At 36.9% G+C, this 20,251-nt stretch overlaps 1 protein-coding gene and 1 long non-coding RNA gene across 7 annotated transcripts in view; one reads left to right on the forward strand and one right to left on the reverse strand.

Annotated features, from left to right (window-relative positions):
* The window catches only part of nhsl2 (NHS-like 2), a 228,856-nt gene that overhangs the window by 55,577 nt on the left and 153,028 nt on the right, over positions 1-20,251 (reverse strand). The window lies entirely within an intron of this gene.
* LOC129348100 (uncharacterized) lies at positions 4,905-5,962 on the forward strand. The gene is made up of 2 exons (XR_008600529.1): positions 4,905-5,681; positions 5,745-5,962. It is a non-coding gene; the product is annotated as an uncharacterized LOC129348100 (long non-coding RNA).

Here is a 20,251-nt window from a genome sequence, read left to right on the forward strand (position 1 = left end):
TGAATGAATTCCTAAAACACTCTCAGTGCTGGAGAGCAATGTTCCCTCTAATTTTTCCTGAGTCTGAGCAAACACACAAACTCCCTGAGCGTCTCTTGGACCACTGTGAGCAACATCAGACGTGTGCACTGTGGTCACACCAGCATCACATCCATTCAAGTTACATGGTTCATTAAAAGAATCAAATTACAGCATTTACATTTCTGTTAAAACACTTTGTCAACAGGAGCCAGTTGAAGGCTGCAGTGATTTTAGTGACACTACAATGTATAAGAGTGAAGTTATTGAATATTTGTCTCTCTTTACTGTTGCAGCGGTTTTGCAAATTGCAGACGGACCCTGTTCACTCCATAGACACCAATGTTATTCCTGTAGCTTGAAAGACAGCTACTTTTGATAAAACTGGGCTTGTAGCACATTGTCTGCCTTGCAACAATGGGAAAGAGGCACCGTTTATGTTTTGACAACCTATATCTAACGAGTTATTGATGCTGGAAGTCCGAATCTGTGAATATCTTTCCAACTTTACTGAACTTGGGGCCACTACCACCTAAGGAGTGATATATTTAATTTTGAAAAAAGCATTTAGCCATACTTAAAGCTTTAAGTGCTTTATTAACACGGAACTAAAAATTTTGTATTGTTTTATTATCACAGGTTCTGTCTGAAAAGAGGTGGCATCATTTTAAACAGTGAAATCAAACTAACAAAATGTAATGACCAACCAGTGAGCAATACTGGATTCTGCAAAAACATAAACAACTTTTTTAAAAATCTAAATCTTATCTTAACACAGTTAATGTATTAACTTATTTTTGTGTGTATGCATGTATTTATTGATTTATTTAGTACTGTTAACATAGAGTTCTGAGTGAATTTTTCTTAAGATAGGCAAAGGCCATTTATTGATTACATATAGGCTGTTAAATGTTTATTAAAAACTAAAAAGCATTTTAAGTAAAACAATTCAATTCAATTTTATTTATATAGCACCAATTACAGTCAAATTGTCTCGAGACGCTTTACAGAACCAATATGCCTGACCACCAGAGCAAGCCAAAAGGTGACAGTGGCAGGAAAACACCCTTTTAACAGGGAAAAAAACCTCGAGCAGAACCCGGCTCTAATGTGGGGGGACCCATCTGCCTGCTGGCCGGGCGGGTTGACTTAGGCATTTATTGAGTCACTAAAATACTGTAGAGTCTAGGACCACATCAGCATGATTATAAGCATCCTCTGGTAAATTAACAACCAGATACTGATGTCTCTCACCATATGGACTTCAGGAGATGACTGGGGGATGATAAACTGTGACCTACTGGTTGGGTTCTCTCTGTTCTCATGTTTCTTACATGTTTGTCCCCTGACAGCCGGGTCCTAATGTTTTTTGAGCAACACACCATACTATGACGTTTTTACAATGATGGTTCTACTATGGAACCAGTTTGACATGTTCAGGTGTTCTTTGTGTGAAAACTCAGAGATTTCAGGTATCAGAAGGTGGTTTTCAACTTTCTTTATTAACTTTCTGCTTCAACTTTAAACTAAATTTCCTTGACTAACCCAGCCCTCTGGACTTCCAGGAAGCTGTGTTCCTATTGGCTGTCCAGGTGGCTGCTTGGTGTTATCAGGAACACCTGAGCAGCTCAGTGTCTTCCTGCTTTATTTAGCTGCAGACAAACATTTCCTCTGCTTCTGTTCACCACAGAACCGGGTTTGGCTCCATTGCTTTAGTTTGTTCTTTAGGTGTTGGCTTGCAGCTTCCAGCAGTAAAATCGTCTTTAATGTGTTTCTTGGTGTGTTTTAGGGCTTTGTACTGGATTGTTGTCTTGGTAAATGTGGTTCTTTAGCCACAGTTAGCACATGGTGTTAATGTGTGCAGTGATTAGTGGATTTGCTGCAGCTGAGTTGTGTCTTTATCTTGGCTGTAGTGAGTCTTTAGAGGTTTTTGGTCAGACACATTCTGTATTCTTGTTTGAGAACCAGCGTTGGTTGTCCAGAAGGTAAGAGTTCCTGTCCTGATTCTCTGTTCTCAGAGGTTCTCTGGTAGGTTGCAGGAGACTTTAGCATTTGGGTTGTACTAGTTTGGTTTTTGTACGGTTTCATTTGGACGACTATCTTGAGGCCCCTCCATGTGGTTTAGTGAGGTTTTCTGGAACAGTTCTACATAGCAACCTGCAGCAGAAGAGACTTTGAGAGTTTTTAGGAAGTTCTGGAGAGCAGACTTTAGAGCAGCAGAAACATTTGTCAGCAGTTTGAGCAGGAGAAGGTGAGCTTCAGAGTAGAAATGAGAAGGAAACCTTCTTGACCCGTGTGGTGAGGTCCTGTACCAAGAGTTTGAGCAGGTTGTGAAGAGTCTGTAGTTCTTTGGTCTGAAAGCACAAGAAGAGTCGACTCATTAAAGGAGAAAACAGGAGATATTGTTGGTTCTTCTGTCGCTCTGCAGTTTCCTTAGACTGAATATCAAGTTTATATTTTAAATGATTTCCCATGTGAGCCCAAGAAGACTTCAATAAACTCCCTCCATCCCCTGGACACAACATATTTTATTACCATGTTAAATCTTTTTTTTAAAAAAAAATATGTTATTGGGTTTTAATCATAGTTTTAGCATAGTTTTTTCTCTTTGCTTGTTTAGTTTTGTCATCTGTGTAAAAGGTGCTGAACAAATAAAGTTGAATTGATAAACTGAATAATTGACTAACTCATGATTGTGACAACAGAATTATTTTCATTGTGTTTTAAGGGTTTATTTCATTTTTAAGGTTGGGGTTAAAATCTTGACAGAAAAAGAAGATTAAAAAAAATAAACTACATAACAAAAAGCAATTAAATCAAAGGAAAAAAAATTAATACAGTAGAACTTTTAAAAAGTTTTATTATTAAAAAGATTTAAGAAATTTAAGATCTAATTTCTAATTAAACATTTAATTTTTTAATTAAATGTTTTGTCTTTTTAAAGGTTTAATGATCCAATTAAATGTTTTGCATTTTTAAAAATGTTTAATATTCTTCTTGTTTAATTGTATTTTTTAAATGTTTAATTCTGGAAAATATTTTATCTGTAATTTTGAATATTTGTATTTTAAAAATTGTGTTTAATTTCATAATGACATGTATTGTATCTTGTTGAATTATCTAATTCAATATTTTGTTTAATAGAGTTAAACATTAAATACAATTAAATTATATATACATATACCACCTTTTAATGTTTAGTTTTCTTTTTAAATGCTTCATTGTATTTTCTGTTTAATTCCTATTTGAAGTTTTATTGTCTTTAAGATGTAATTTTCTAATTAAACATTTAATTTTGTAATTAAATGTTTTGTCTTTTTAAAGGTTTAATAATCTAATTAAATGTTTTGTCTTTTTAAAGTTTTAATGATCCAATTAAATGTTTTGCATTTTTTAAAAATGTTTAACATTCTTCTTGTTTAATTGTATTTTTTAAATGTTTAATTCTAGAAAATATTTTATCTGTAGTTTTGAATATTTGTATTTTAAAAATTTTGTTTCATTTCATAATGACATGTATTGTATATTGCTGAATGATCTCATTCAATATTTTGTCTGTTTAATAGAGTTAAACATTAATTACAATTAAATTATATTAAACAGACAAAATATTGAATGAGATCATTCAACACCATACAATACATGTCATTATGAAATTAAACACAATTTTTAAAATACAAATATTAGAAATTACAGATGAAGTATTTTCCAGAATTAAACATTTAAAAAATACAATTAAACAAGAAGAATGTTAAACATTTTAAAAAATGCAAAACATTTAATTGGATCATTAAAACTTTAAAAAGATATCACATGGGTACTTGTATAGCTCAACGGGTTAAACGGGTGACCAATGTACAGGGCTGGTCTTTGACGCAGCGGCTGGGGTTCGAATCCTGCTCCCGACCCTTTGCTGCATGTCTTCCCCCCGACTCTTTTCCCCCGTTTCCTGTTTGTCTCTCACTACGCCTATCCAATAAAAAGCTAAAAAAGGCCCCCCCAAAAAAAGACAAAACATTTAATTAAAAAATTAAATGTTTAATTAGAAAATTACATCTTAAAGACAATAAAACTTCAAATAGGAATTACACAGAAAATACAATGAAGCATTTAAAAAGAAAATTAAACATTAAAAGGTGGTAAAACATTTAAAAAGAAAAACTTTAAAGATTTAATCGAAAAATTAAACACAGGGAAAGAAAAGGAAATTTTTCAAACAAGCCGATAAAACATTTGAAAAAACAGTTAAACATTAAAAGACAAAACATTTGGAAATCAAATCAGACATTAGAAAAGAATAAAAGGTGAGAAAAGAGCAAAACTAAACATTTAAGAAGAATCAAACTAAAGACAAAACATTTCAAAAGACACCAGTTAGACTTTAGAAGATCAAATTAAACAGAAGAGACAATAAAACGATCAAAAAGAGCAAAAACAGATAAAAGTATTAAAGCGTTTTCTAGTCTGAAATGAAAACATCAAGTTGTTTCTTCAAACATTTCCTCTTTCTATGTTCTTGGTTTGATTGTGGAAAGATTTACTAAGAACTCATTTCAGAAAACTGCTTTCCAGATAAAGTCTACTAGTAGTTGAAGGCATTTATCAAACTAATGTTACCTTCTGATCTCCACAAACTTTACTGTTCAGTGAAGAGAATCAAAGTTTGTTGAAGATTTCTAAAAAACCCACAGGTGAAGGTCTGAGAAGAACTCAGATGGATGGTCTAAATGTGAAATCAAGACTCATGGTCACAAGTTTTAAGGCTTCTGTTAACCAGAAAGTTCAAACTAACAGAGAACTACAGAGAAACTTTTAAAATTTCAGTCCTCAGACTGTCTGAAGGTTCAAACTAACAGAGAACTACTCAGGAACTTTTAGGATTTCAGTCCTCAGACTGTCTGAAGGTTCAAACTAAAAGAGAACTACTCAGGAACTTAGAAGATTTCAGTCCTCAGACTGTCTGAAGGTTCAAACTAAAAGAGAACTACTCAGGAACTTAGAAGATTTCAGTCCTCAGACTGTCTGTCTCAATCGTACGACGTAGTGTGTAACTGTATGCAGCACAGTGAGCCAGCATACTTGTTTCCGTTTTCACGCCGTCTACATCAACAGAATGCACTGAAACTTTCCCCCACTAGCTTAGCCTCGCCGTAGCACGCAGCTCAAAGGGGCGTGTCCTGTCTACTCATTCATATCTATGACAACAACGATGGCTGCAAATAAGGACGCCTGATGTTCATTAGCTGCGTAAATACTATTATATACAGTCTATGGTAAATACGTATGTGAATCGCATCATTGGCTGCAGCAGCCAGTCACCGGTCATTCACTGACTCACATTGAAAAATAGCACAGAATGAATTGTTACGTGTTTATTTTATTTACAATTTAGGTTGGATTTTTTTTTTTTGTGCGCAGCGCAGATTTTCTGTGCGCGGAGACCGTGTCAGCAGTGCGCAATTGCGCTTAGAGGGAACAGTGCTGGAGAGCGTTTGTGATGCTGAAGCAGTGATCAGTTTTTCTGTTTCTTCTCTGGAGATGCACAATGAGGGACGTCTGCAGAGACTGAGAAAGAGTCTCACCACATCCTGACATGAGGAAAAAGACTTTATTGAAGACTACAATGAGAAAAACTATCCAGACAGCAGACGGCTGCATTCAAGGTGAGCTCTGAACATTTGATCTGGAACAGGAATTCAGTAACAGCAGCATGAGCTTCATTTCAGTCTGTAGCTGCTGAATTCATGGATGAATCATCTGGCACTAGAGAGGAAGACCATCAAACATCCACGTCAGCTGATGGAGGTCCAAGAGTCTCACCAAACAAACAACCTACAGAGTGAAGACCTCGAATCTGATTGGACGGCCTCCTATTCAGCCACATGTGTGAACAAATGCCTCTAAGCTGATTTGTTTTCTAAAATAAATCTAGTTTGAGTCCTAATCTCTGCCTGTGTGTTTGCTTCTTTACACCGCTGTTAACAGTTTAGGCTGTTAGATTGTTCCAGATAAGACAAGTACAAGATTCTTCAGAGCCGTTCTACCACGAGCCTGACAGGAAGAACTCCAACAGCTACTGAATGTTCCTGTGGTTCCCTCAAGGCTACAGGAGTCCTACTAGGACGAGCTGGTCCACCTGATGGTGGCCAGTCGCTGCGGCTCAAAGCCAACACCAACTACGTGGACTTTTACTGGACCACATGGAGGCCTTCAAACCGGACCAACAAGTTCAGCGACTCCCCGACTCGTGGGTCTGAGGACGCCGCCGAGCCTCGGTCCAGCCGGCCGTCCTGTCTGTGGGTGTTTGAGTGCATGAGAGGTTTGTGGATGGATGTGAACGTGTCTGTGTTGAAACAGCAGCTTTGGACTCACTAACGCTGGTAAAAACCAAGAGCTCCTTTATTTGTGACTTCCACTAAAAAAACTGATGAAAATAAGTTTGCCAGGGTTCTGACTGATAACAGATTATTAAATAATGAAAATAATCCTTTAAATATTCCTTTAAACAATCCTTTTAGGTCTACATTTCCTTTACACTGACTTCTTGGTATATGTACAAGTATTTTGGGTGGAATGTACCATTAAGCCCAATCTTCAAGGGTTCTTCTGGGAATATACCATTAAACCAACCTTTTAGGTAAATGTTCCAGGATGTTGGGTAGAATATACCATCAGATAAACCTTTTAGGTCTACATTGGAAGATTTTAGAGTAGAATATTACTCCAAACCATCCTTTAGCTCTACATTTAAGGTGGAATACTCCTTTACACCAAGATTTTTTGGTCTACATTGAAGGATTTTGGGTGGAATATTCCTTTGAACGAACTTTTTAAGTTTATGTTCAAGGATGTTGGGTGGAATATACCACCTGTGTTTGTGTTGCTCCTCGGCGACCCTAGACAGCCGGGTCCTAATGTTTTTTGAGCAACACACCATACTATGACGTTTTTACAATGATGGTTCTACTATGGAACCAGTTTGACATGTTCAGGCGTTCTTTGTGTGAAAACTCAGAGATTTCAGGTATCAGAAGGTGGTTTTCAACTTTCTTTGTTAACTTTCTGCCTCAACTTTAAACTAAATTTCCTTCACTAACCCCGCCCTCTGGACTTCCAGGAAGCTGTGTTCCTATTGGCTGTCCAGGTGGCTGCTTGGTGTTATCAGGAACACCTGAGCAGCTCAGTGTCTTCCTGCTTTATTTAGCTGCAGACAAACATTTCCTCTGCTTCTGTTCACCACTGAACCGGGTTTGGCTCCGTTGTTTTAATTTGTTCTTTAGGCGTTGGCTTGCAGCTTCCAGCAGTAAAATCGTCTTTAATGTGTTTCTTGGTGTGTTTTAGGGCTTTGTACTGGATAGTTGTCTTGGTAAATTAGGTTCTTTAGCCACAGTCAGCACATGGTGCTAATGTGTCAGTGATTAGTGGATTTGGTCCAGCTGAGTTGTGTCTTTATCTTGGCTGTAGTGAGTCTTCAGAGGTTTTTGGTCAGACACATTCTGTATTCTTGTTTGAGAACCAGCGTTGGTTGTCCAGAAGGTAAGAGTTTCTGTCCTGATTCTCTGTTCTCAGAGGTTCTCTGGTAGGCTGCAGGAGACTTTAGCGTTTGGGTTGTGCTAGTTTGGTTTTTGTATGGTTTCATTTGGACGACTATCTTGAGCCCCCTCCATGTGGTTTAGTGAGGTTTTCTGGAACAGTTCTACAAAGCAACCTGCAGCAGAAGAGACTTTGAGAGTTTTTAGGAAGTTCTGGAGACCAGACTTTAGAGCAGCAGAAACATTTGTCAGCAGTTTGAGCAGGAGAAGGTGAGCTTCAGAGTAGAAATGAGGAGAAGGAAACCTTCTTGACCCGTGTGGTGAGGTCCTGTACCAAGAGTTTGAGCAGGTTGTGAAGAGTCTGTAGTTCTTTGGTCTAAAAGCACAAGAATCGACTCATTAAAGGAGAAAACAGGAGATATTGTTGGTTCTTCTGTCGCTCTGCAGTTTCCAGTTTCCTTAGACTGAATATCAAGTTTATATATTAAATGATTTCCCATGTGAGCCCAAGAAGACTTCAATAAAGTCCCTCCATCCCCTGGACACAACAAATTTTATTACGATGTTAAATCTTTTTTTTTTTTTTTTTTTTTAAATATGTTTTTTGTTTTAATCATAGCTAAACAAATAAAGTTGAATTGATAAACTGAATAATTGACTAACTCATGATTGTGACAACAGAAGTATTTTCATTGTGATTTAAGGGTTTGTTTCATTTCTAAGGTTGAGGTTAAAATCTTGACAGAAAAAAAAGATTAAAGAAATAAACTACATTTTAAAGAAGCAATTAAATCAAAGGAAAAAAACATTTAATGCAACAAAACTTGTAAAAAGAAAATTAAACATTAAATACAATTAAATTATATTAAACAGACAAAATAATTAAATAAACAGAAGATACAAAATGTAATTATGAAATTACACAAATTTATTAAACAAAAATATGAAACATTGAAGATTAAATATTTTAGATAATTAAACATTTAAAAAATAAAATTAAACAAGAATATTACACATTTTTTTAAAAATACAAAACATTAAATTAGATTATTAAACCTTTAAAAATACAAAACATTGAATTAAAAATTAAATATTTAATTGGAAAATTAAATCTTAAAGACAATAAAACTTTAAATAGGAATTAAACAGAAAATACAATGAAGCATTTAAAAAGAAAATTAAACATTAAAAGGTGGTAAAACATTTAAAAAGAAAAACCTTAAAGATTTAATTGAAAAATTAAACACGGGGAAAGAAAAGGAAATTTTTCAAACAAGCCGATAAAACATTTGAAAAAACAATTAAACATTAAAAAGACAAAACATTTGGAAATCAAATCAGACATTAGAAAAGAATAAAAGGTGAGAAAAGAGCAAAACTAAACATTTAAGAAGAATAAAACTAAAGACAAAACATTTGAAAAGACACCAGTTAAACTTTAGAAGATCAAATTAAACAGAAGAAACAATAAAATGATCAAAAGAGCAAAAACAGATAAAGATCTGAAAGCGTTTTCTAGTCTGAAATGAAAACATCAAGTTGTTTCTTCAAACATTTCCTCTTTCTATGTTCTTGGTTTGATTGTGGAAAGATTTACTAAGAACTCATTTCAGAAAACTGCTTTCCAGATAAAGTCTACTAGTAGTTGAAGGCATTGATCAAACTAATGTTACCTTCTGATCTCCACAAACTTTACTCTTCAGTGAAGAGAATCAAAGTTTGTTGATGATTTCTAAAAAACCCACAGGTGAAGGTCTGAGAAGAACTCAGATGGATGGTCTAAATGTGAAATCAAGACTCATGGTCACAAGTTTTAAGGCTTCTGTTAACCAGAAAGTTCAAACTAACAGAGAAGTACTGAGAAACTTTTAAAATTTCAGTCCTCAGACTGTCTAAAGGTTCAAACTAACAGAGAACTACTCAGGAACTTTCAAGATTTCAGCCCTCAGACTGTCTGAAAGTCAAATCTAACAGAGAACTACTGTGGGACTTAGAAGATATCAGTCCTTGGACTGTCTGAAGGTTCAAACTAACAGAGAACTACTGAGGACCTTAGAAGATATCAGTCCTTGGACTGTCTGAAGGTTCAAACTAACAGAGAACTACTGTGGGACTTAGAAAATTTCAGCCCTCAGACTGTGTGAAAGCTCAGGTCCTGAGGACTCGGGAGGTCTGGAGGCTTTGGAAAGTCTTGGAACTCAGGGTTCCACCCTCCAGCACAAAGGCTGAAGCCCAACCTCCTGAGAAAAACGGTCGAGTCGAGACATAAGTTAAAAAAAAAACTCGAACACGACAAAAAATAGATGATAAATGCGCAAAAACGAGAAGAATTTGTATCTGAGCGAGTAGCTCAGGAGGATAAGAAGAGGACTACCAAGCGGAAGGTCGCAGGTTCAAGACCCACCACTGGCCTTTTTCTTTCTTTGTCTTTGTTAGGATTTTGAGAAAATTTAAGAAGTGTCTGGTCTTGAACCAGCGACCTGCAGCTCCATAGGCAAATCCTTAACTCACTGAGCTACAGATCAGATACAAAGAAATAAATTCGTCGTCCCTTTGGCATCGTAGTTCCTCAAGTGACCACATGGGTGGAGCCAAGGCGGAGTCTGGGTGGAGTCAGGGCGGAGAGTAGGCGGGGAGGTGGGGGGAGTAGAGCGGGGGGAGGCCGCTACCCACCTCCCCGCCTACTCTCCGCCCTGACTCCACCCAGACTCCCTCCACCGCCCACCACACCTTCACCCGCCCGACGAGTTCTTCGAGTCTCCACGAGTTCTTTGAGTCTCGACAGGTTTTCCCGAGTTTCTGGAGTTTCCACCAGGTCGGAGGCAGAACAAGTTGTCATGAAGAGGTGTTGAAGTCGGCCAGGATGGACTGACTTTTTACAGCGACGAGAAGGAAGACCACTAGAAGAGCAGGTCTTTAACCACCATCCATAAAATCCATGGAGTCGCTCCAGAGAAATGAAGGGAGGTCAATTTTTTATCAACCTCCATCCAGATGTTCAACTTCATATCTTTACTTTGACATTTTTAGCACCACAAACCTTTAGTATCACACTTTATTATCATTTATTAGGACTTTAATGGAATCCACCAGCAGATTTAGTTTTTGTTGAGAAACTTTATTCTTGTCATTGTGGGACTGCAGTATTTAAAACTGTTCCTTCTATTTGACCTCATGTTTATTAGTTTTAGTGGAGAAAGTTATTTTAGTTGTTGATTAGTCTCTTAAAAACCAAATAATAAATTGGATTAGTCAAGCGGTTTAAATTTCTTACTTTGTCATATTTTAAATGTGACAGAAAATGGAAAAATAAAGTGTCTTGAGACAATTTGACCTGTAACTGGCATTATATAAATAAAATAGAATTTAAATTGTATGTATCTTGTAATGTTGGAGTAATTCAGCCATATATGTTAGAAAACACATTTTCTTTGTCCATTAATCTGTTGATTGTTTTCTCCAGTAATTCATTTCTTGTTTTGGTTTATAAAATGTCAAACCCAAATATATTCAGTTTACTGTCATAAAAACCAAAAAGATTTACATTCATGATGCAGGAATCAGGCAGTTTTTCACTTTTTATCTGAGTTTAGTCAGAAAGATAGTTGATAATGTGTGAATTGTTGCAGCTTGTGAGCCGTAGAAGGTTTTAATCTTTGGGGCCGAGTGTCAAAAAAACATTTAGAAACCAACATCAACAAAACACTCAAAGATTTGAACATCATTAAAGGGAAATCCAACTTTTGCATGACAATGTCTAATTAAAGGACATTTATTTCCAACGTAAATGTGTGATATTCATCCTCTGGAGCTTTCTCTTCACATCGTCTTCCACCTGGACTGGTTTGGTCGGGAGCATGTGCAACAAACATTTGAAAAACTGCACTTTAACATCAATGAATGACACTGAAGTTTAATCTATACATAAATGAGACTGAGTCTGGATGTGCTGCTCTGTCATTAACTCCTAAGTTTAGAGAAAGTTCAAACAAAAGAGGACAGTTCAGATAAGACTTGAGAATGAGCTTATTTTGAACAAACATCTCAGACTTTCTGAGCTTCAGCACCTACAGCAAGATAATTTAACAACAAGCAACTCAAGAGATCCAGAAGTTGGAGAAAGTTAGCTTTAGCTGAGCCAAAGAACATGTGGGACGCTAACCTAGCAAACATTTCAGACTTTTCTCTGTGAATTCTGAGAAATAATTTACTATTTAATGACAGAGCTACACATCTTAACTCAGTCTCATTAAAACAGACTCTAATTCAGTGTCATCCATCCATATTAAAGTGCAGTTACCTAAAATGTTTGTTGCATGAGCTCCAACAAAACCTGTCCAGGTAGAAGGCCACTTTGACAAACAGGAAGTGGAAGATTCCAAGCAGATTTATAGAAGGGGGAACCGGACTGTACTAAGTGTGGTTGAGTATAGAGGGGTGTTTTGTGGGTTTTTAAGGCTGATAATGATTATTAGTGACACATTTAGAGTAGATATTCATTTGCAGTAAATGAAAGTATTTAAAATCTTGGAGTTAAACTTTGAAGAACACAAACTCTAACAGAAAACTTTGTTGATACGTTTTTGTTTTGTTTACAGATGTTAAGTTAAGAGTTTTATTTGTGACGGATAACCAATCAAATCACTCCAGAAGACAGAGCGACCACAGGTAGATAAAGGTTCAGAACCAAAGTAGCGCCATTTTTAAATGTATTTATTACCATAAATCAGCAAAAACAATAAAATACTGATAATCAGTAAATCAGTCAGCCCACAATTACTACAATTCTACAATGTATGTCTCTTTCCTTTGACTTGTTATTTGTACAATATACGATGTATATGATGATGTTTTTTCATACCAAAGGCTATACTATGATGTTTTCTAAGAGACATATGATGCTACTCTGGTTGTTCTGGCTCTGGGCTGCTGCACTCCTCCTCTGTTGTTTTCTGGATTGTACTCAGCTGCATGCCTTCGTCCACCAGGCCTCCGTTGACTCGTCCCGCCTGCCGTCTCTGGAGCTGAAGCTGGATTGGAACAGACCAAAGTACAGTCCAATCACGATGCCAGCTGCCTCTCAAAAGGCTCCTTCATCTGGCAGGTGGTGGCACTTCTTCTGAGGGGAAGCTGAGCTGGTCCAGCAGAACTTTGGAGATGTGTTCCAGTGGTTGGTGGATGTGTTGGGAGATAGAGAGGGACCTTTGAATTGTTCAGAAAGGAAAACAGGGAACCCATTGGTAGTTTTAGTTTAGGCTGCTACTGCAGTGTGTTTTTGGGTTTTAAGAGGTGAACAGGAAGAGTTTTTTTTCCTATTGATTATCTTTTACTTTGTTCCTGGTTGGAATGCCCATCAATGTCAACGTGAAGTTCACTTTTAGTTCTGTTTATTTATTTTTATTTTACTAACACCCATTTGTTTTTAAGCCCCTCACATGTTGTGTTGTTGTAAACTTAGTCTTTCAAATAAATACTCGTCAAACCCTCTGGAAACCAGCGTTTGTACTGTTTTTGTGTTGCTCCTCACCTACTTCAGACAGCTGTGGACTAAAGGCTTTTCTATGACGTTTTTAGAGTGACATGCTATACTATGACGTTTTTAGACCAAAGGCTATAATATGACGTTTTTAGAGCGACATGCTACACTACGAGATTTTTAGAGCGACATGCTATACTATGACGTTTTCTGAATGACATGCTATACTATGACGTTTGTTGGACCAAAGACTATACTCTGACGTTTTTGGAGCGACATGCTATAGTATGAGATTTTTAGACCAAAGGCTACACTCTGACATTTTTTTGAGTGACATTCTATACTATGACGTTTTAAGAGCAACATGCTAAACTATGACAATTTTAGAGTGACATGCTATACTATGACGTTTTCTGAGCGACATGTTATTGTATGACGTTTTTAGACCAAAGGCTACACTGTGACATTTTTTGAGTGACATGCTATACTATGACGTTTATGGAGCGACATGCTAAACTATGACGTTTGTTGGACCAAAGACTATACTCTGACGTTTTTAGAACGACATGCTATACTATGACATTTTTTGAGTGACATGCTATACTATGACGTTTGTTGGGCGACATGCTATACTATAGGCTTTTTTAATTGACATATTACTATGATGTGTTTTTTGTTTGTGTTTTTTTGTTTTTTAGCAACATAATAATTTTAACAGTTTTAAAAATTACTATACTTTTACTTGTGCAATGAAATATTATTCTTTTTAGGCAAAGGCCATGTTTGATTACATATAGGCTATTAAATATATGTTTATTAAAAACCAAAAAGCATTAAAAAATAATAACCAACTTAGGCATTTACTGAGTCACTAAAATAGTGTAGAGTCTACGGCCACATCAGCATTATTATAAGCATCCTCTGGTAAATTCACTGTAGGAAATCTAGCTGATCTCATCATGATGTCCACTTACCATATCGACTTCAGGAGATGATTAGATGATGATAAACTGTAACCTGCTGGTTGGGTCATCTCTGTTCTCATATTTCCTCCATGTTTGTCTCCTGATGCTGCCTTACTTCAGCCAGTCCATGAGCAACAGAAAACACAGTTTGCCTTGTACCCATTGCCAGGGGTTCCACTCTTCCCACTCCAGTCTGTACATTTGCAAACGTTTTTGCTTCTTTAGACGTGGTGGAGTTTCAGGTGTAGACATTTTTAAACGTGCGGTGCAGCAGCGTCTGTAACCAGGCAACCAGAGACAGGACCGGACAGGACGGGACACACAGAGACGTCTGAAGTCTGTCCACTGGACCTGGCATCGGGTCCTCGCTACAAAGGTCCTACGAAGATGAAATTGGCTGCCCTTAATATTTCCTGTGTTTTATTTTATTCATTATGCAATTTTGATGAGTGTGTGACAGACGTGTATGAGACATTTATGAAAATACGCAACAATTAATTGTCAAATAAAGGATGTTTCCGTATTTTAAGGGACGGGTGGCAACCCTACAGAGCAGTGTAAAGAAACTGGTCACCTAGCAAACTGAATTAGTCTAGGTAACACTTTGTTTATTATGTGTGTTTTCTGCTCAAGTTAATGTCCTGGTTTGATTCATTTTAAATTACTCCTGATCTTGAAAGGTTTTAAACTGTGCAGTCAAAGTAGTTACAACTGTGAGTGAATAGCTTGAAATGAACTGCCCTAGACTGCTCTGTTCATAGCCGACCATTCTTTCACCGCATGCTATATCAAGAGTTATTGTGCAATGATAGTGATAAATGCAGCCCATTTTTCAACTGTTTCCTGTTTAGTATGTGTACCCTCCTCTTAATTTGTTCTAAAAGAAATGTCTAATGAAGCAGTCTAGTCTTTCAGTCAGGTTAAGTCATTTTTCCCATTGGTGGTTTGCATTGTATAAATTTGTTTTTCTCTGTTCTAGGAACTACTTTTAAATCATCTTTATGTGAGACTTCGTTCTCGTTTGGATCATGTTCTGGGACGCATGCCTCTGGATCTGGACTTCTTAGAGTTCACTTGCACACAAGAACTTGTGTTTTTAAATGATTTATCTAACCAAGTAGAAGTTTGCCCAGCTATTTTAAATGCACTAACACAGCTACACCATCTTATCAGCTCAGAAAAAGAAAACAGGAATCAGTACATTGCAACTGTGCACTCAGAGAGAGGAGCAGCTGGGCGACAAAGAATGGTACATCCCCAGAGCACCTGTACAACTTACTGGAACTTAATATGTCTGTCTCATGTATAGATAATGGTATCTGTGAAATATTAGCTGAGTATGTCAAATACTTTTAGATTTTTTTAAGTGGACCGTAGACCTAGTTTCAGTATTTTTTTTCTCACATTGAAATTTGAGGCTATATATAATATATATATAATATCTCAAGAATAATTCAAGATAAAAGCCTGAAATTTTCATTTATTTGTCTTGCTAACATAAGCATATCAGATCGCTATTAAATACAGCAGTGGAAAAAAGTTTTTGGACACCTCATACATTTGTGAAATATTGCATTAATAATCCATCTGAGGTCTTCAAATGCAATTTCTATTAGTTCAGTCACAGCCATAATACGAAACAAATCCTAAAAAAGTCAATAAAAACTTGAAATTGATTGGTTCCTTAAAAATAAGAAATTTTGAGTATTGGGTCATTTTGGTAGAATTTAGTTTTGTTATTCGTGTAAACAATTAACAAAAAAAAAGCATAATTTGTTTCTGTCTAATGCAGTCACACCTTTTGAAACACAAAAGACTTTCCAACAAATATTTCACGATAATATTTGAGATTGTGGAAAATTTTAAAGGTGCCTGAAAACTTTTTTCCACCACTGTATCTGTCAAAGCATGAAAATTTGCCATTGGAGAAATGCCACTATCTCCAGAACGATATATGTGGTCATGGTTCCATTATGCCAATGTCATGGTAATGACTGGATGCAGGGCTAATTTACAAAGAAATTACACAAAACAACATGTCAGGTTTCAAAGATTGGACTTTTCATAGACCACTTCATTTTTTTCATATTTCAACTCACCCATAATCTGAGATTATTGATCTACTTGTTCAGTATTATAGATTCTTCATCATTGTTCTGAGATAGTGTCATTCAAACAACCTCAAATTTCAATGTGCAAAAAAATGCCTGTTGAAGTAGGTTGACAGTGACAGCCAATTTAAAAATATTTTTTGCTCTGACAGTATTTGGCCTACAATATATATATATATATATATATATATATATATATATATATATATATATATATATATATATATATATATATATATATATATATAGGCTGCTGTTTTGTAATATTGCAACGGATTTTCATCCCATTCACCAGTGAGAAAATAAAGTCAGTACAGTCCAGTTCATTTTTAACTCCTGCTTTAATGCCGTGATTGCATGTATTGTTCACCAGAAATATTCTTAACTTCAGATACTTTAAATGTATGGCAGAAACACGCATACTTGAGCCAGATAACCTGTCAGGTGAGTTGGGAGAACAGGTAGGGGAGGGAATCCAACAGTGCACTTAGTTTTGTCAGTCAAGTAAAACTAACTAGAGAACAACACCTAACATATCTTAACTGGCAAGTGCAAATACAGGCCAGGATGTCAGTCTTAAATGATGTGTGGTCCTTGTAATGTCCTGGGAATGTAAGGTCTCATAGCAGGTGGTGGCTGTCAGGTATCTGCCATTCACTACTTCAGCGAAGAGAGTTTCACCAGACTGGTCAGTTCAGACGGTGTTGCTATGGAGTGGATTAAAATTGATTAAATAAATGGCTACAACAAATGTTCAAAAACAATCTAGGGTACACATACTAAACAGGCAACAGTTGAAAAAATGGGCTGCATTTATCACTATCATTGCACAATAACTCTTGATATAGCATGCTGTGGTCAGCTATGAACAGAGCAGTCTAGTGCAGTTCATTTCAAGCTATTCGCTCACAGTTGTAACTACTTTGCACAGTTTAAAACCTTTCAAGATCAGGAGTAATTTAAAATGAATCAAACCAGGACATTAACTTGAGCAGAAAACACACATAATAAACAAAGTGTTACCTGGACTAATTCAGTTTGCTGGGTGACCAGTTTCTTTACACTGCTCTGTGACTTAACTGCATTTTCGGGCGCATAAATCACACTTCCACCCATTTGTGCGTTTATAAAATTGTTACTCAACTACCCAGTTGCAGAACGTGCTGTCTGTATGACCTTATTACTGTGCTAGCGCGGCTAGCGCTGTATTAGCGCGGCTAACGCTGTATTAGCGTGGCTAGCACTGTATTAGCGCGGCTAGCGCCGTGCTAGCGCAGCTAACGGCATGCATTACAGCTTACTGACTCTCACAAAAACAAACCTCATACAGGACAAAAAGGATTAATACACTCACTGAAGCGCCGTCGTTCATGCTGGTAGCCGTGGTTGACCCCGGTATTGTGAAGTGAACCGTCTGCGTCACATGAACGGAGGAGCGCCACGTGATTGGCTGGGCGTTGGTTCGATTTTGGCCAGGATCGATTGTTTACGCCTGAGTCCCCCGGATGTGAACAGCGAATTTTTTGACAGCGAATTTTTTAACATTGAATTTTTTGATGGCGAATTTTGAACATTGAATTTTTTTTGATGGCGAATTTTGAAGACATTGAATTTTTAACTGGCTTTTAGAAATTTATTAGCTAAATTCAGGCATAAAAAATTCACATATGTCATTTTGATGCAAAAAAATTCAAAGTAAGAAATTCAGCAGCTTTTAAAATTCAGAATCTGATGAGTCTGTTTTGCTTCCATAATTCTTCCTATAGATTCCTTGGATTTCAAAGTATGGCTCAGCTGAACATCATTTCATAATAACATATCTAACATGTTTTGCTGCCGTTGATAGATTCTACATACTTTCTCTGGATTCTTTTAGAGGATTATTGGACATTTGCCTTGAATTTGGTTATAAAACTAACCAAGTGCTGTAACTGAACCAAATATCAAGTGAAAACTAAACTTAAAATCACAAAATATAATGAAATTAAGTGACAAAATAATGTTCTGACACTTAAGTCCAAAAGTTTGGGGACTTACGTGAAAGTAAAATCAATCACAAGCTCTAAAACTGTCATTTATTATCTATGTGTTGATTTTATGTACATGTATCTTGGAACTATTTCTGAAGAGTTGCCTAAAGAGTCTAAAGATCTAATGCCAAACAGAGAAGTTATGTATACACTCCTTAAAGGGTTTTAGGTATTAAACATGTCAACGACCCAGCAGAGTGTTATTTGAGCTGCAATAATTACATTACATAAGGTGATGTTCCTCCGGGTAAAATATGAACAAGAATGGGCCCCATAATCACACTTGTAGCCTTTCTGTTTGCAGTGTGCTGCAGGATAAAACAGATTCAATTGCAAGGCGCACCACTGGATATAACTGGTTCTATAAGCACGCAGGAAATAAAACTAAGTTGTTATGTTTGTTCTGCATATATTTCAAGTTTTATGTTGTTGATGCAACGTTAGAGAGGAAAAAACATTGCAAAGAAAGAAAAATGGTTTATCGGGACCAGTTAGACGTGTCTACTTTGGACTAGGTACTTTTTCTTCCCGGAAATGACCCTAAAAAGGTTTTACAGAAGCGTTTTTTGAGATTAGAACATGCAACAGTGCAAAAGTTACTATAGAGGAGTTAAAGAACCAAACACTAATTCTTTCCTTTGTTTTTAACCCATATCAAGATCAATATTTTCCTATTTATCGTGCAAAACCCAAGCAAGATCAAGAATAAACCACTTGCATCGCTTTTATCACAGAAAATGCTAATTGCCATCCAAGAGGAAGCACCATATTGTGTCGTTTATTTTGGAGGACTTCAACTTAAATACCCACTTATTAATTACAACAACATTTCCATATTAAATCCAATTTAGTCATTAAAGTAAATTTCCACACATGACAAATCCAATCAGGAATGAAAGAGACAGTTGACGGTGTGAGAACCCAGAATGCTAATCGTTGTGTGTTGATGATGAGAGGGATCACCGTTGCCCACTTAGCGGCAACAGTGAAATACATCTCGCATAAATCTCAGTGCTGCGGGGAGCCGAATCTCGGCAGATCCGTCTAACACCGGAGGACGACAGCCAGCTTCATAAATATGGAGGGCAGAGTGTTGAGGAGCGGGAAGAGTATGAATATTTTACCGAGCCGAGGCCAGTGGGAGACCGGTGCTGAGGATGGCCGGAGAGAGAGAGCTTCGATGTTATATAACACACACCCAAACAGATGGACACACACCACATGAAGCACAGGACACTGCTGTACAAACTGAAACCAAGGACACACACACACACACACACACACACACACACACACACAGCAATGAACACATAAACCCAAAGCGGCATAAATGAGCAGAGACGACAGGAAAAGATGAATGGCCTCACACACATCTTCACACACTCCCCCGGTGCTGTTGTCCACCCACGACCGTGTTCATCCATCTTATTTTCATCATACACAACATGCCAGCCGGTCTGAGACAATAACTGGCTTAATACGCACATAAACACAGCAACACAAAGACACAACAGATGTAGGAGGCGACACGCTGCAGCTGCACACAAACGAAGAAATTAAAGGATAAAGCTGGTGAGGGTTTAGATTTTTCTTCTCTACAACATCAGGAGCAGAAATCAGCAGATTGACGCTGCTAACAACTTCTGCTTGAGTAGCCAAAGCATCTTTGCCTCACAGCTCAAAATCAAATTAAATGTCGGTCTGGTGGCCAAAAAGAAAAAAGCCTCCTTTGTTTTGAAGCAGTTACAGAACAGAATAAAACACGATTGACCACTTGCAAGGCTGCCATATTCTAAAAATACCACATATTGCTTCAAAGCAGGAAAAGAAAACTCTTTTAGACTTTCTCTTTAGAGACATTAGCCTGATATCTGCTTTTTACTGAAACACAATCACTCCCAGATCTTCTATAATTGCTCCAGCTCTTAAAATAAAACTGCATCTTGTCAACACACTTATTTCCATTCCCATCCTCATAGATGCAACTGCTGGATCTGCTGCTGCATGCAGCATTTAGGATATTCAATTTTTAAATTATTAATCAGAGGTTTATCTTAGTTATTACACCGCAGAATGTCACTTAATCTGTATGCTGCCGGACTCCGAGAACAAATTTAGT

This window comes from Amphiprion ocellaris, chromosome 23 (genome assembly GCF_022539595.1).
Source record: "Amphiprion ocellaris isolate individual 3 ecotype Okinawa chromosome 23, ASM2253959v1, whole genome shotgun sequence".
NCBI lineage: Eukaryota > Metazoa > Chordata > Actinopteri > Pomacentridae > Amphiprion > Amphiprion ocellaris.